The 16,409-nt window shown below is 42.2% G+C and overlaps 1 protein-coding gene across 3 annotated transcripts in view; it reads left to right on the plus strand.

Annotated features, from left to right (window-relative positions):
- Window positions 1-16,409, plus strand: part of NUP93 (nucleoporin 93) — a 78,585-nt gene that overhangs the window by 30,224 nt on the left and 31,952 nt on the right. Inside the window, exon 1 of one of the 3 annotated variants that reach the window (XM_072934341.1) lies at window positions 4,768-4,963. The exons of the other annotated variants lie outside the window; for them this stretch is intronic. The gene's annotated coding sequence lies outside the window, so the exon portion shown is untranslated. Of the gene's footprint in view, window positions 1-4,767; window positions 4,964-16,409 lie in introns of those variants that run through there. 3 annotated transcript variants of the gene reach the window in all.

Below are 16,409 nucleotides of genomic sequence, written 5' to 3' on the forward strand. Positions count from 1 at the left end.
CCAGGGAGAGCGTGCTTTTACCACCGGGGGTTGAATTTGGTCATGTCGGTGCTTACAGTCATCTGCAAGAGGGATTGACATGCGGGTTTGTACATAAAAAAGGGGTTAGCAATCTGAATTAAAAATTAACACATTCTCCTCGTAATTACAGACTTAGAGCAGGCTAATGCTGTACAAAAGAGGGCTTTCCAGACAGAGTTTAATGGCCCCAAAGCAGAGCCATCACTTCTCTCCCCACTCCTTTTAAATTAGCGTTGGCATGTTTAAAGCACTCCTCAAATTCTGCTGCAAAATAGCTGTTTGGCTTTCAGTTGTGGTTTTTGGTGGTGTGAATTTTTTTAAAGGTGATTATTCTTTTCAATGCTAAAGATGGAAAGTGGTTTGCATATTCATGGCACATTATAATTTTGAAAATAATCTCCTAGTGGATATTTAACAATGGCTTTGGGTAAATGGACACTTGTTGCTCTTTGTTTAAACGATTACATCTCAATTATCGCTTGATGGTGAGAGCATGGGTAATACCCTCGGTTCTTTGTCAAACAGGCTCTAATTAAAACTGGTTCCTGCACTTGCCTCTTGGATAAATATGGACGTGAGGTAGTTCAGTGACACCCTGTCAAATTGCCGAATTGAGTGCAAGTTCCCCATTCTTCGGACAAATGATACCACTAATTGGGGTGTGGATGGCAGTAACAGCACTGCCAGTGTTGGTGCTAATCCTCTCTGCTTGGCTGGGCTCCCCCCACCTCTCCCCTGCTTCGGACCAGCACTCTCTAATTTTACAGGATTTGTGTTTCACTTCCCCCTGGATCTGTCTGGTCACACAAAGCACTGATCCTCAATCGGTTCTCTCAGTGGTGTTTCCTGCTCTCTGCCTTTACATCCTGCCTCTTGCTTGGTACAAATTTAGTTGTAAAGCTGTGTTGAAGCTCAGGTGTCCTTTGAGCTTTGTAACAAGCCAGCAGCTCCCATTGAGTGTGTTGATGGTTTTTCCTCTGGAGGAGGATGGCTCCTGTGATGATGATACCGAATGTTACTGGAGCTGGTCACTTCCCTGTTCTAGTTTTTGTTTTGACTCTGGATGGCTCATTTGTCTTAGTCCATGTAAGTTAGCCCACTGCAGCAAAGCCCAAATTCCCTGCTAGACAGTTCAGTAGCATCATAATGCACTCAACCTCACTATTTGCTCTGCTCTGCTTGTGTGTAACTATACTGATGTTGAAGTGTTAGTCTGGGTTTTCTTCCTCTTTCATTCACCAGCTGCTTGGATTGGGCTCCTGAACTCTCTGGCTGTTCTTTCTGCATCCCTCTTCTGAAAGGGGAGAATGAGTGTGCAGAGCTGAAGACGGAGGAAGAGACCTCGCCTGTCATTAATGCTGGATAATCACCCTGCTGGCCTTGCAGAGAGGACTAGCTAATGCTTTAAGGCTTTCTCCAGAGCCAGTATGACAGTGCAGTATTTGCTGCTGCTGCTACAGTGCTGGATTAAGCAGGGAAGAATTTTTGGGAAGGAGCGGCTGTTACACTGGTGCAACTCACTGCCAGCAATGTCTCTCAATTTTGCTGGGTAATGCTCACTGGCAATGGCAGACATTGAAAGTGTAGAGCTTCAAAACTGCACCAATACAGGAGCAGATCCAGGGATGCTGGTCCTATTCTCCACCTTATCCCCGTCCAGTGCAAGACTGAAAGAAAAGTAGATTATATAATTGATTGCAGGCTACCATGTTTTATAGTTTGTTTTTTGGGTTTTTTTAAGGTAAGGGTGATTGCATCTTTTGCTTTTTTTGTAGTCATGATGAAGGAGTCTCCTTCACTCCAGAGATGAAGCTTTACCTAATAAGGCAGGAGGTCATTGTGAACACCCAGAGACAGAGTGAGGGAATGATCATTACCCAGAGAAGGATATTCTTACTCCAACAGCTTCTGTGTTCTCTCTGCATTGTCATTCTCTTAGAGATATGATGCTTTCTACTCAGAAGGAAGACTTGTAGTTTTCCTTAGCTGGGGCCCAGCAGCCCTGAACAGTAGTTTTCCTTCTTCTCCTCCCACAGTCACATCAGAGTACAGAAGTGATTGATGCGTGAGCTGACTGAACGCTCCACTAAATTGATTGCCAGTGAAACAGATAGCAGTTCCGACATCTTAGCTGGGCTAGCACTCACAGCTGTTTACACTAAAAGCCATTTGGGGTGGTTAGGTTCTGTTCACGTCCCTCAAAGCTGTTGCTTTAAGAAATCCATAGGTAATGGGAGACAGTGCCGTGCTGAGCTACACCAGGAAGGCTTTCTCTGGTAATGCAATATATAAAACAAAATATAGATATATAATCGTGCTGATTGTAATGCATAGATCTGCAGTTGCAAGGAGCTTCTGCAGATTATATTGCCAGAAAATAATAGAGAATGTCTCTTGAGAAAAGCAACACATTTAAAGTTGTGGCTAGCAGCTCAAGATGGATGATAGTGCTCCTGAAATTCCTGGGAAGCTGCTGTCTGTTCTAAAGAGTCGACTGTCCCTCCAGGTACCTTTACCTGTTTCAGAGTTTGTCTAGGAAGCAAAAGCTCTGTGTATCCTTGGTGCTTCTATCTCTGCACCACTGGTGGGTTACGCAGACTAGAGGTAAGTAGGGGGAGAAGCCATCAAAACCAGAGCAGTGTGTGCGAGGTGAGTGGCAAGTCACTGAAGCAAGCCCAGCAGCAGTGATGGTGCCAGACATGGATGCTCAGAAATGCAGGAGGAATGCCAGAGTTAAATTATCCCTGCAAATGTATTAACCTTCCTCTCCCAAAAGGGACTTTGCCTGCACTATGGGTTGTAGCTGGTTGTGATCAATAATTTTCCCTGCAATGCAACTGACTGCAGTTTTCCTCTAAGAATACTGGATTCGGACCTGTTTTCTCCACTCAGGAAATGCCTGGTAGGAGGATTCAGATATTCAGTGTTCATTTGGTCACATGCAGGGAGGGATTGCTCCTTGCAGTCACTTGAGGAAAATCACCTTTAAGGTAAAGTTTGCTAATTTCAAAGCCAGAACACACTGTAAGAGATCACTCTGCCACCTGCAAAATTCTGAATTGTGCAAGGTACAATGATGCCTATGGGGTAGGTGAGCCTGAGCCACAGAGCACCATCAGTAGACATAAACCTGTTAATGGGAATTGCTCCCAAACCACAGAGTACAATGATAATTCAGAGACTCCTGGTTTTTCCATATAAAATGTATTTTCTGATATTTCATGTCTAACATACGCATTGCAGTGTTGTTTTAATTTAAACAGAAGTGGAGTTAATGAATTGGTGGTAATTCTGCAGGTATGTCAGTGTTCATGCACAGTAAAATACTCTCCTGACAGCTTTCTGTTCTTCATTAAACGTAGACATCCCAAGTCTGGATTTTTTTGCATGTATGTGTTTGCAAATTGAAGACATGCATTTGTGAGCAGAATTGCTGAACTGTGAAATGAAGTGATGTGGCAGCAGGGCTGTTGTTCTGGAATTTAAAAAGAATGAACTTTGAATTCAGGAGTGTCACTAGCAGTTTGCAGACTGGAGCTGGGTTGGCACTGTGGGTTAAATGTGCACTTGGGACCTGTGACAGTAACTTCCCGATAGTGTTACACACGCATTCTGTAAAATGCTTTTTCATGGTTGTACATTTGGCATATTAGCAAGTGCATTCTTTATTCCTTTGGTGTTTCTAATTTTTTTCTTGAAGATGGGGGTGGTCTGTTTCTCGATTTTTCCATGGCTTTCTGCACTGTAATGATGGCACCATCACCTGACTGCTGGAATACACTGGCCTGACTTTAATCATCGGGTGACTGGCTCCTAGCATGGTTTCATCTCTGCCGTTTTACATCTCCTCTTGTAATTGCATGATTGCTCGCAGCATTGTTTTTCTCTTGGTGACACTGAAAGGCACACGCGAGTATTTATGTAACCTTATACTCTTCCGTTTGATGTTTAAAGTGTAGGTGAAGAACTGGTATTTTGCAAATAAAATTCTCTTTATTTAATTGTAAGCAGCATATTTTCACCCTTTACGTGCAATCATTTTATTTTCACACCTCATGTGCGATCATTTGTAAAACAAGGTTCTATATATATACATACTCTTAAGTATCGTATGGAGGAAGAAGTAGGTTGAGCCTGTATGAATAACAAGGCTGCATTTCGGTAGTGCTGACAGTTTCATTGATGTATATATGCTTACAATTAAATAACCTGTGTAAAGCTACAAAAATGTGTGATGTTTGACATATATAGTATCTCAGTCTTTTAACTACTAAGTAACCAAACACAGCAAAACAATGGAGAATCAAAGCTCCCCTTTAAAGAGCATCAACAGCAATTAATATGCAGTAAAATTATCTGCCTGTACAAGTTGTACCAACAGCTCTGCAGGTCTAAAATGGCAGAAGCTTTCAGTTGCTGTATAAAAATCAAACTACCATTTATTTCAGCCTCATGGTATGTGCAAATTCATGCAGCTCAGTTAAGGGAATAGCTTCACAACTGGTGTTACAATCTGTGGCTGGAGTGCTGCATCACAATGCAGCAAATGCATTTTCCACATTAACCAAACATGACAGCTGAAACGATTATTAACCATGCAATATGTCGGAAGTCATCAAAAATTCACATCAGGGTAATTGCAGTGGCTCGGGGAAAAAAAAATAGTAGCATCTCTCTCCTCTTGCCTGCCTGCCGCCTCACCCCCTCCTAATTCCTACATGGTACAGTCCGTTAACAATAAAATATCCTTCTGTAACCTATAAACTGTTACTCCCATCAGTTACTGGTTTCAGACTGATGCTTTTCCTAGAATTTGAATAAAGCACTACTGGAGAAAAATATATAGATGCTTTACAGGCAGTGGTGTTCAGCCGTGGAAAGCAGCTGCTTTCTTATTGTCTTGCTTGACTCTTGACTGTCTCAGCCATTTCAAGACTTGCAGGTTTGATTTATATATATATATTTTTTTTTTTTTTTTTTTTTAAGATGAGAAAACTTGAACATTAATAGAGATAGATACAGCTGTGTAAACCTAAATACCAGGCAGCTGAAGTGTGGCAGTTACAGCCAGCATTAACAGGTTTGTAACTCCTCAGTACTGAGATCTACAGGTAGGAATGTCTATCTTTTAAAATATATAAAATGAGGATAAAAAGCTTGCTTTGGTAAGAGAGAGTTTTCCTTTAGATGTCTTTTATGGTGGTTTTTCTTTGTACTGTTGCTGCAGGTTATAATTTGTAGGTGAGTAATTAAAGAGAACAGGTGGGTAGTTTCAGAGAAAAGGTCCTTTGCTCACTGAAAAGAAATGGGAAGGTCTGTGCCTTTACCTTCCAATGTTCTTCGCTAGAGCAGCTGTTGGGTGGGGCAGTCCAGCGTCTGCTTTGGGTTTCATTTGTGTTGCCTTTTTAAAGACCCTCTTGACATTGCTGACTTTGCTTTTCATTTATGCAGAAATACAGTAGCATAACTTTCTGAATTCCTTTATTCCTGTTTTCTCTTCCCTAGGCTATGAAAAGTCTATGGAAGTATTTACATAAAAAATAAAAATGCTACTTTATTATGATTTTTTTCTTCTGCTTTTCATTGTGGTGCAGAGATGTTGGTCCATTCTGTTTCCCCGGTTTTACATAGGCACTTATGATTTATTTAGAAGACACGTTAAACTTTCTTTAATTTTATTTTGAAGTAGGATTTCAGGTGTAGGACAAAAATAAGAGAAAATATTTCTACTCTTTCAAAGCAAATGAAGATATGTGGAGCTTTGACCTTTTTTTGTTAATTTCTTAAATGAGGTTGTGAAGTATATTTGCTTAGTCAACTGGAGTTTGTAGCCTAGGTTCCACCTCTCTTTCAAGTGAACAGGATACATTATGAAAAGGGTTAATCCAGTAAAGTCATAGTAAAGGGAAGCAGTCAGGGAATTAACACTTACATAAATGTGGTGGCCATTACTAGCTGGGTGGGTGGCAGCTCATTTAATACTCTCAGATCTGGGCACTTAGAGGCTGCATGAAACTGGGAGCTCTGCCTGGCTTTGGTATGGGGACAAAAGTACAGAGTGGGTTGATTTTTCTCCTTTCCTTTCAATTCTATTTCTGTATATGAAAGGAAGCAGTTTAATAAAACATACTGTGCTGGGATGGCACCTGGGCTTTTGCAGTAGAGTGACTTTCCTCCTTTGGAGCTCCCTCCCCAAATATTAAGGTGCCTATGTGCCATGTTCTGCACTCTTCCTTTGTGAACTGAGAAATGCTCAGAGGGAAGACATGGAACAGTGGCATAGCATGACCAAAAAGTTGCCTCTCTCCAGCAAGATTACCTGTGCAAAGCGGGGGGGGGGGGGGGGGTCTTTCCACAAAAGCAGCTCAGCTAAAAATCAAGGACAATTAATTGTGTGGTTTGCCTGTGTAAAAACATGGATGGAGCCATCCCATCCCCACTGACCCCGTATGGGAGACGGCTCAGTTATCCTTGCAGTTAGTACAGTGTGGCAAATTATTTTCCTTTGTTTGAAGTGGGTGTGAGACTGACTTCAACTAAGCTCCATAAATTAATGTATGAAAAAATGACTGAGCCACTGTAAAGAATAATTAGCTATAAGTCTCTTATAGCAGGGTTTTCCGTGATATCTGTTGGCAGCATCTAACTTGACATTTAATTTACATTAAAGTCCAAAAGCTTGTGTGCCTTGTTAATGCAAGACGCAAATAAAGGCACACACTGCTAGACAGTTCCTTAGCCAGGGTGGAGTACAGCCAGAGGAGAAAAATGGAAACCTATTGTCTGTGGTGTATCCTCAGCACACCGGCCTCATGCCCCAAGTCTGGAAAGTTTAAACCTTAGGTTTATTACACAATAGGAGAAATAAGCTGAAAAAGGATACAGTGTTTATTGTAACATATTTATTGCAGCAGAGAATTTGAATGTATGCTTTGCTGTCTGAGCCCTTTAGTGTGTAACATTTTAAAATATAAGTTGTATAATTATAACAGGTAAATTCCAGACTTCTGTTTTTTTAGTTTAATGATCTGTAATTAATAATTCATATGTAATTTAAATAATTAACTGTGTGAAATATATCAGTAATGTAGTAAAGAAAAACCATTTCTAAAGACCATGGCATGTTTAAATTGAGGATTTAAAGATATCATGACATGTATGAACTTCAAATTGCTTGCTTTCACTGTCAGTAAAATATTTATATTTATTCTAGGGGATAAGGTGTCATGTTGAAAATAGCTATTAGGTGAACAAAGTAGCTATGATTTATTTAAAAATACTGAGGAAGAATGGGGTAGCTAACTTGGGCTTATTTTTTTTTTAACTCAGGTAGATGATTTTGCCAAATCATCTCATGTTATTTAAGAGGGCTGAACTTCAAATTCACACTTTTCTTGACATTCCAGTGTGTATTTTTAAAAAAAAAAGCTTACATTCTTCACACTACAGTGAATGCAATCTTGTCTCTTGGTCATGTTAGTCATTATCAGCGAAATAAATTTAATTTGGGAAAGGTTTTCTTTCTCTGTGTGGGTTTTTCTGAGAGAATTCAAACTGCAGCAGGAATGTTACAGGAATCCCTTTTGTGGAGGTACAGCACTGGGGTAAGCCACCTATGCTGGTTCAGGATTTGCATCCTGGTGTAACTTGGTTGGCGCATTTCCAGTGCTGACAGGATTTTGATGTCTGAACCAGGCGTTGTCCCTTTGAGGCAATGAGCGTTCGCTGCCTGCATCGCTTTCTGTCTGAAATGCAGATGGAGGCTGAAAGATGCTGCTTGGCTTTTCTTTTCATGAAGCAGAAAGATAACTCGTGCTCCTCAGGAACGTTCAGGAAGGCAGTATGCAGGCTTTCAGCTGTGGGATGGGGGCATAGCAGCCGAAATTGTTCGCTTGAGTCAGCCTGAGACCAGGGACAGTGTCAGACTCAGTGCTGCCAGGCGCACTACTTGAATCCTGAGGAGGTAAAGAGAACCAATTTTTTCATTACTGTTCATTTACCTACAGTTTCAGACTAACTTGAACACATGTAACTGTTTCAACTCATCTGAAATTGTGAAGGAAGAGATGTGGAAATATCAATCATGTTTTGGTTTTCAAAAAATCCTGAGAGCATCCCTGTTTCTTGCAAACAGCAAGGTTACATGTTCCCAGTCAGGCAAACAGAAGGATAAAGCACTTAGCAAGGGGTGGGGGAGACTGAAGGACTGCAATACAATTTTTAGAAGTGAATTAGAGGAAGCTGTTAATGAGTAGCAGGTTTGTTCAATAATTTGCCCCTCTTGCTGGTGATCCATCAGAAATGTCATTTCGGGATAAGGAATACCTTATTGATTGACTGGGGTGACTGTTTGGCTTTTGGATGTGATACTGAGAAATGAATGTTCTGCTGCCAGGTTAAGTGGGTTTTTGTGGTTGCCTATATATTAATGCTAATATACAATTAGTCCAGCAGCAGGCACTGCAAGCTTGTCCGTGTGCCTCCTTTATGCCTTTTGCTTTTCTTTTCAAACTACTCCCTTACTAGCCAGTGTTTTCTGTGTGGTTCAGAGAGATACCTCCTGTACGAGAGCTGGACACTCCTCTTTCCTCAGTTGTATCAATTTTTCGTGTGGTGCCTGTGGATTTCCAGTGGCTGGTTTCTCAGCTTGCACCTTCTTAGGAGACTCCTCGCCAGCTCTCAGTACAGGGAATTGAGGTGTGGTCTGCAATGGCAACTGTGCTTCTTCCCTGCCCCTGCCATGCAGGGACGTGACATGGCAAAAATTCAACATACAAGTTTCATTTGTCACCGTGTTATTCGAGCATGGCTTCCTCTTAGAGCAGGGAGAATGCACAGCTACTTCTCGAGGAAATGTGGAGTAACTACGATGCTAAAATGGCAGCGAAAGAAATAAGAAAATGGCGTCATCAGTGAAATTCGTTTTGATGGCTTGATTTGAGGGCGTCCTGCCTGATGTGAGCATGGTTCCAGCAAGAGGTATTACATTACAGCCTTAGATATGATGTAAATGAAGATATTAAATCATTTAAATCTCTAGATTTTTTCACAATATTCCCTTAAAAAACATGATACCGGAGAGGCGTGTATAACAGCTTATTCTAGTAGATGATCAGAATTATCTTTGTTTGCATGCTATAAATATTTTCACTATGGGGTTGTATTGTGGATCTCAAACCACCGGAATTATCGCATCATTTAATTTACTTAAATTCCCAAAAAGAGGCAAAGCCTTGAGTTTTGGTTGTGGATCTCTTGACCGTTTGTAATTTTTGTAGACTTGTATTTTTTATTCAGGATCATAATGTGAGGACTTGTATAGCTCAGGGGGGAGGCTGTAACCACTCATCATAGCACTGAGCAAAGCCCCATACTAAGGTCATCCCTCTGCATTCAAAAATGTCAAGAAAAACAGGTAGCCATATATTTGGAAACTTGATGAATGAGCTCAGGTTTCAGACTGTGTGGTCTGTTCGCTCTGTGCTGATGCTGGTGCCACAGGAGATGGGCTTCCCATGAGTCCTGCTGCTGTTCCTGCTGGCCTGATCTGTGTGGAGAGATTCCCTCACTCAAGAAGTTGCAATTCCAAGTGAGGTAATGCTGTGTTTAATTGCCTTTGTGACATTTTGGTTTCTTTGTCTTGATTAAGACAAAGAGAAACACCATCTGAGGTGTTTTCAGATGTGATGTACCAGTATCAGCCAGCTGAACAAGCTCCTTCTTGAGTAATGTCTCCTACTGCCACAGTTGGCTGGCAAGAATCTGTCTACCTTCTTTCTAGTTTTCCATTTTTATATTTATTCAGTTATTAAAACACAGAGATGTTTATATTCCTGATAAAAATATTCAGGAATGTCAAGATGGTAATGCCTTTCTAGTTCTGATTTTTGTTTTCATTGTTACTCCTCCTGTTCTTTGCATGACCTCTCAGCAGGTTAGGGCTATTCTAGACTTCATTTTGTTATTGCACAGATCTCCTTGGTGCTTTGTACCCTGACAGGACCTGGAATTGTCGTTGAATTACTCCCAGTCATATCACAGGGAGAAGGAAACGGAGTATATGCCTGGGAAGAAAGACAGGATCACTAGAGAAAGTAGCACTGTTGTTTACAGTACTTTTGTGTTGCATTAACAATTGCTGTCAAAAGTGATCTGTGCAGTGGAGGCTGGTGATTGTATGTGAAAGAGAACTGTATTCTAATCAACTTTCCTGCAAAATTTTGGTTTAAGAAATGTATTATCTTAGTCTTTTGCCATTAAAGTCTTTGTGACTTTGAAAAAAATCTATAGCATTCCCATGCGCTGTGCAGCCCAGAATGACATGGCAACGATTTTTAGAGTCTGAGAATGAGAAACTAACTTGTGTAATTGAAGTTCTGTTGGTTTCACTGTGATGGAGGGGAAAGACAGAACAAATAGTATGGGTATTTACTAATATTTTAATAATTAGGTACCCTGTGTAAGCAGTATATAAATTATATATATTGTAATGGTGGATATATTGTGGTGTTTTATAAAACTCATGTCCTACTTCAATCATTTTAATTGCAATTGGATTTGTTAAATCTTGGAAAACTCTCTGACATATTTTAAAAAAATACACAGGAACACTGCAATGAGATTTCATGTTATGTCAGGAGTTAAGCCATGTGTATGTACAGTTTAAAATGAAATACTGAAATCACATAGTGCATGAACTCACTGTGTTGAATTAGAAGAAACTGAAATTAAGCAGAGTCATGTTTCTCCATTTATACATGGAACAAACAGTGCCACATAGCAGAGAGTTTGGTTTCGGCGCTGCTGAGTGCTTGGCACAGTATTCCTGCAGGAAATCTGAGCAGTGGTAGTTTTCTAGACGTTTCCACTATAATAAAGTGGTGCTCCCTGTATGTTTCATGGTAAATTTTGCTTCTATTCACTGCAGATACCTGAACTCTCCTTGCTGGCCACATGCTGCAGATGTGTTTTGGAGGACTGCAGTTGGGTGTGAGATGTGGTGGAGCCACTTAGTGCTGGGGATGGTTTGATATTAACTGATATTATATTGATATAAGCCTTCCATGCTTAATGGATGGTGTCCTGGCTGAAGTAAGTGCTAGGAGGTGTTTGTATTTCTTCTCTTCAAGCCTGTATGTCTGAGGAACACATTTCTAGTCTTCACTTGCCAGATTCAAACAAGCCCAGCAAGAGTCAAAGAGCGTGCACCATCTGCCCCTGCTTATGTTAGAGCTGATGCATGATTTTCCCAAGGAATGCTTCTTTCGGCAGTTTGAGTTTCTCCTGTCATGGCTAGAAGGAATAATGATATTTATCCAACACAGCAAAATCCAATATTCCTTGATACTATCTTAAGATTTCTGTGAAAACTGCATTAATTTCACAGATCAAACAGTCTAAACCAGTAAAATAATACAGAAAAGAGTGCTAGATCTTTGCATTGCAGGCACTAACCTGCAGCAGAGAGCTCTTTGTAAGTATTTGCTTAAAGGTCACAAGGATTAAAGACTGTTCGAACCTGGTCACTGCATCAACGTGTGCCAATGGCAAGGTAGGGGAGGCCTGTTCCTGCCCCAGTGCTTGTCTCTGGGAAGGGGTTTTCTGTGCATCTTCCATGGTGCACACAGCCCCAGGGAGAGCCTTGTGGGCAAGTGGAAGTGCTCCTCTTGTTCTGCGCTGTGCATGGGCTCCAGGCTAGCCTGCATCGACTTCTGCTGCTGCTGGGGTGAGGCCCAGGTTGCTGCTTCTCCATCATGAAAGGAAGGCAGTATTGCAGCTCTGCAAAATTTGATTTTGCTGAAGCAGGAAGCTACTTTTAAAACCCTGAAGTAATGTTTGAGATTGCTACTAGTCACGCAAGGAAGCAATGATAAAGCCAGGCTTAGTATATTTTAATGACTTACTGCCACTCAAATGCTATTGGCTTCCAGGGTGGGGAAGATCTCTCCTAGCTTGACTTTCAAACCAGCTGAGCATGAGTATTGGCTACAAGTGTGTAGCACAGTCACAGTGCACGGGGGGATGTGATTTGACCCATCTGAAGGCTGGTAGCAAAGCAGCAGATCTTCCCCAAGCCCAGTGTTTGGCTGTATTAGCACAGTTTTGTGTTCTCGCTATTGCTATGTGCTTTTCCCTTTTCAGCTTCAACACGGCTGTTGCTTTGAAAGTCTCTGATGCAACAACTGACTTTTAGGTCTTACAAACTCTAAAGCCTTCTGGTTTTTCCTTGCTTCTTCTGTTCAGTGAACAGGGAATTAAAAATGTTGCAGAATTTCCCACTCCAAACATGATGATAAGGAAGCTGAGAAATATATGTTGTAGTTTGACAGCTGCAGCTGTCTTAGGCTAGGGAAGTTTTGTATTGCTAAATCCTTAAATTGAACAACGTATAAAGCTATGGGATGAGACTTGTCAGACTGTCCTTCCCAGTGGACCCATTTGTCTGTGTACAATGATGCATTCCTTGCCTCTCATGCAGCTTTGAAGTGGTACTGACTGGTGAATCCTTGGGTTATCTTACTCTCTGCCCTCAGTCTGTTTTGGCCCCATAGTAGTTTTACCATCTGAAGCTCTCCAAGGAGGAAGCCAGTTTCACAAATGCTCTTGGCTCGTGCTTGGTAGCTGATCTTTGGGTGTCTGCCTTGCTGCTTTGAAGGGCACAGTATTGCACTGGCAAAAGCATGTAGTGAAGCTGCTTATCTGCATGGCTTTAGCCCAAAAACCCTGATGCTTTCTGAAAAACAAATCATGGGAGACCTGTGGAAGCTTCCATATTGCATTCCACATATTGTATGTGTGACAAGGTGGTGTCACGCATACAAAGGAAGAGTGAATAGACTGAAATACTGCCCATGCTACACTGGTGTGTCCCCATCCTTGGGAATACAATAGTTGGCCATGACTCTTCACCCTTTGGCCTATCTATTTAAAGCCAGCCAACAAGCACTGATGCTTGTGTCAGCACAGGCAATAATTTAGATTTTAAAAGTGACAAGTAGTTTTGCTTCATGTTCTGTTTCCAGACAGAACATGGCCAGGAGGGTTGTGCCAGGGTACACCATCTCGGGAGTGGGCTCAGATGTATCCATGTTTTCAATAGGATTGTATTTAGCAAATTGTTTCTCAGAATTGCTAGGAGAAATAATAAATTCAGGTGCTTCACCTGGAGTTGCCAGAATGATTTTTGTTAACTGTCCCTGCTGGATTCACTGGATCTACTGGAAATCCGGCACTTGGAAATATTTTAATCTAAGAGCAATTGACTTGAAATGGTCCCAGATTGTTCATTTAATTTTCTTCTTTCTTTCTGTGCCAGTGAAAAAGTACCCATTGCTGTCAACATCCAAAGCCTCAATATACTATTTGGCAACATTCGCCTTCTCTTGACAGCTTGAATACTAAGATCAAGTATTAAAAGTATGGCCTGGCTGATGAAAGTAATTAAGAGACTTCTCTCAGCCAGGAGAGTTTACTAACCCCATTTACTGCAGTAAATGGGAGAGACTTTCAGTCTCCTGTCAAAAAGAGACCATTGGTGTGTGCACGTGTGCCCTTTTATACCGATAATGAACTACTGGAACACGCTCTTGCTGGAATTGAGGCTGGAGCGAGGCAGGGGCTGGTTGCTGTCAAACCAGCCTGTGTCAGCCAGTGGCTGGCTGAGATGAGAGGTAATAGTGGAGCAAGCACGGGCTGCCAGGGGTCCTGCCCTGCCCTTCCACTGTGGGGCCACTTCTACAAACCATCACAGAGTGAAGCAGAGTGAGGCTGGATTTCAGCACAAAGAGGGGACTGTGAGATCAGGCTGAAATTCAAGATGTAGGAGATCCAAGAGGATCTGGAATATGCTTAGAAAGATGCTGAGAGTCAGTAGACACGTAAGTGTAAGCAGGACTAACCGAGAAGCGGGAGCCTGAAGGTGTGAGAGTGGGTGTGTTTCTATGCTTGTGTCCCTGTTTTGCAAACACCATCACATCAGATATTGTACAAATGGTGTGTGGGAAACATTCAGCAGTGAGTGGTGCAAAGAACTGGTGATGGAGAAGAGTTATGCTTCTTCCCTTCTAAACTAGATGCAGGAAGGATGTGTGGGAGTCAGACAGTAAAAGAGAGGAAAATCAAAAGCTACTCACTAAAAGAGGGCAGAGTGGTGTGACATTAAGGCTCTGTGAGCTTTTTGCATAAACCTGCCTGAGGGAAGTAAGATTTCCACTTTCAAGCAAAATCCAGGCTACACTGGGATCCCTGCACTGGCAGAGTTTGTGCATGGCGAGCTGCAAGGTGAGAGGTTTTCTTTCACCTCTGAGATTACAGCAATGCTCGTGTTGGCTGTTCCTATCTTTACCATCTGCCTCTGCCTTTTGTCTCCTAACAATAATCTCTGTTCTCCTCCTGTTTTTCTCTTTGGATGCTGAATATGAAGCAATGTCTGGTTACTCGTTGTACAATCAGCAGCATCTCCCCTGAGAGAGGAGCTCCTGCTTTGTGGGTCGTGCACTCCCCATGCGTGCTGAACGCTGCACCTCTGTATCCTTGTTAGAGTCTGCCAGCGTTCGTGGCAAAGTCAAACCTTGCCTCTGGGATTACGGAAAGCTTTTAGGGCACATGTAACTGGTGAGCACAACCAGTGCTGTTTATAGCCCAGCCTTCTTAAGAGATACGTGATCCCTTAAAGTGACCTGGGATTTCTGAGGACAAAAATTCTCTGATGTAAAGTGCATCTCTGCCATCTTTCTGCCTGTGCTTGTTGCGGGGCTCTGCTTTTTCATGCAGCAGAGGTGCATTTGTGTACATTTATAGATATCTGTGAAATCTGGTGATCAAAGTGTAGTGCACCACTAGGTGGCAATGCGATAAATCCAGGGAATCCAGCAGCAAGCCGGACGCGCCTCGCTTTCTTAACGAGTGAAATTCTGGCCACCAAAGCCGGGAGTGACACCCCCAGGAGCTCTTATTTGCCCTAAGAAGAAGCAGCTCGCATCAGCGGTAACAGGAGCTCCAGCGTCAGTTACTGAAACTCCCTCTTCCGAGGTTTAACAATTAGCCTGTAATTAATTGAAGCAGAAAAGACATAGGGCAACCTTTTAAAAATTTATTTCTCCTTAGTGAGGTATTACAGATGTTATTTGGGATATGTGAGGATTTTATTTTGCTAAATAAGTAGTTTTTGAGATTGAAAAAGACAATTATCCTCTAATTGGCATTCTGTGTAATATGGTCCCTTAAACAGACCTAGTAGAACTCTCTGGGAGCTGGGTGGTTTCATTAAGATACTCAGCCTGGATTTACTGACATCAAGGGAAGTTCAAGCACATCTTAAATTACCCTGTTGATTACCATCATTGCTGTGTACATTTCTAGGCAGGTAGCTGCTAGTGCACACATCCCTGAAAGGAAAGAGGGGAAGACCAAGGGCAGGAAATGTAGGACTTGTATCTCTTGGGTTTTTTAGGAGTCCAGCGCTCACAGAGCAAGCAGAGAGTCAGGTATTCGGGACCTCTGCAAGGTCACACCATCCATCACATCCAGGTAACTGTAGGTCTGCATCTTTGAGACAATGGGCTGGTTTTGACTGTAAAATTAGCAGTGTTGTTAAAATACAGCTAACACACTGTTCTCTGCAGCATTTTATCTCTACCATCAAAACTGCTCTGTCTTTTCTGTTCACGTATTGGTGTGTGTTCTGAAGGTCTAGAAGCATTGCTTGTTTTAATTCCAGATAATTTTTCTCCATTTTAGGTTGAAGGTGGGGGGAAAAAAAAAAAAAAAAAAAAGGAACCCAGAAAACTCGTTGCCCTCCCAAAGTCCTTCTACCCCTGCAGTCAGGGACAAGCCTAACAAGACACGTCTCCATCCTTCTGCACAGAGCTGAGGCTGGGCCTTGGCCCAGTTAGGTGGCTGCGGCAACCCTTGTCTCAGTGACAGCTGCTGTAATAGCTGGTCCCCAGACATGTGCAAGGATCTGGATTTAGCTTCCTTTTTTTCAGGTTGTAACTGTGATTTCTCTGTGGGCATTGTCTAAAAATAAAGCAGGACCTGTCGGCAGGTGAAATGAAGAATAGGCTGGGTAGCGGTGACCGCTCTCTTCCGTGTGTAATTCAAGGGCTGTTTCTGGGGAACTGCACGGCTCTTGGAGGATGGCAGCTTGTTCTCTCTCTGGTGTAAAGAAAGGGGTCACCTTCTTATTTCCAGCTGAAGGGGGTCACAGCCTGTCCCATGTACCTCAAATGCTAGTTCTACGTATTTCAGAAGGAGAGGGTGCAATGCCCTTCATTTCACATGCTGGGCTGGGGAGCAGGAAGCAAGCAGCACACCTATGTAACAGTGTCCTGCTAGATTGCTTCAGGCTGGGGAGATTTCAATTGCTCCTCACTACCCAGAGCTAAGTA

This window comes from Taeniopygia guttata, chromosome 11, assembly GCF_048771995.1.
Source record: "Taeniopygia guttata chromosome 11, bTaeGut7.mat, whole genome shotgun sequence".
In the NCBI taxonomy this organism is placed as follows: domain Eukaryota; kingdom Metazoa; phylum Chordata; class Aves; order Passeriformes; family Estrildidae; genus Taeniopygia; species Taeniopygia guttata.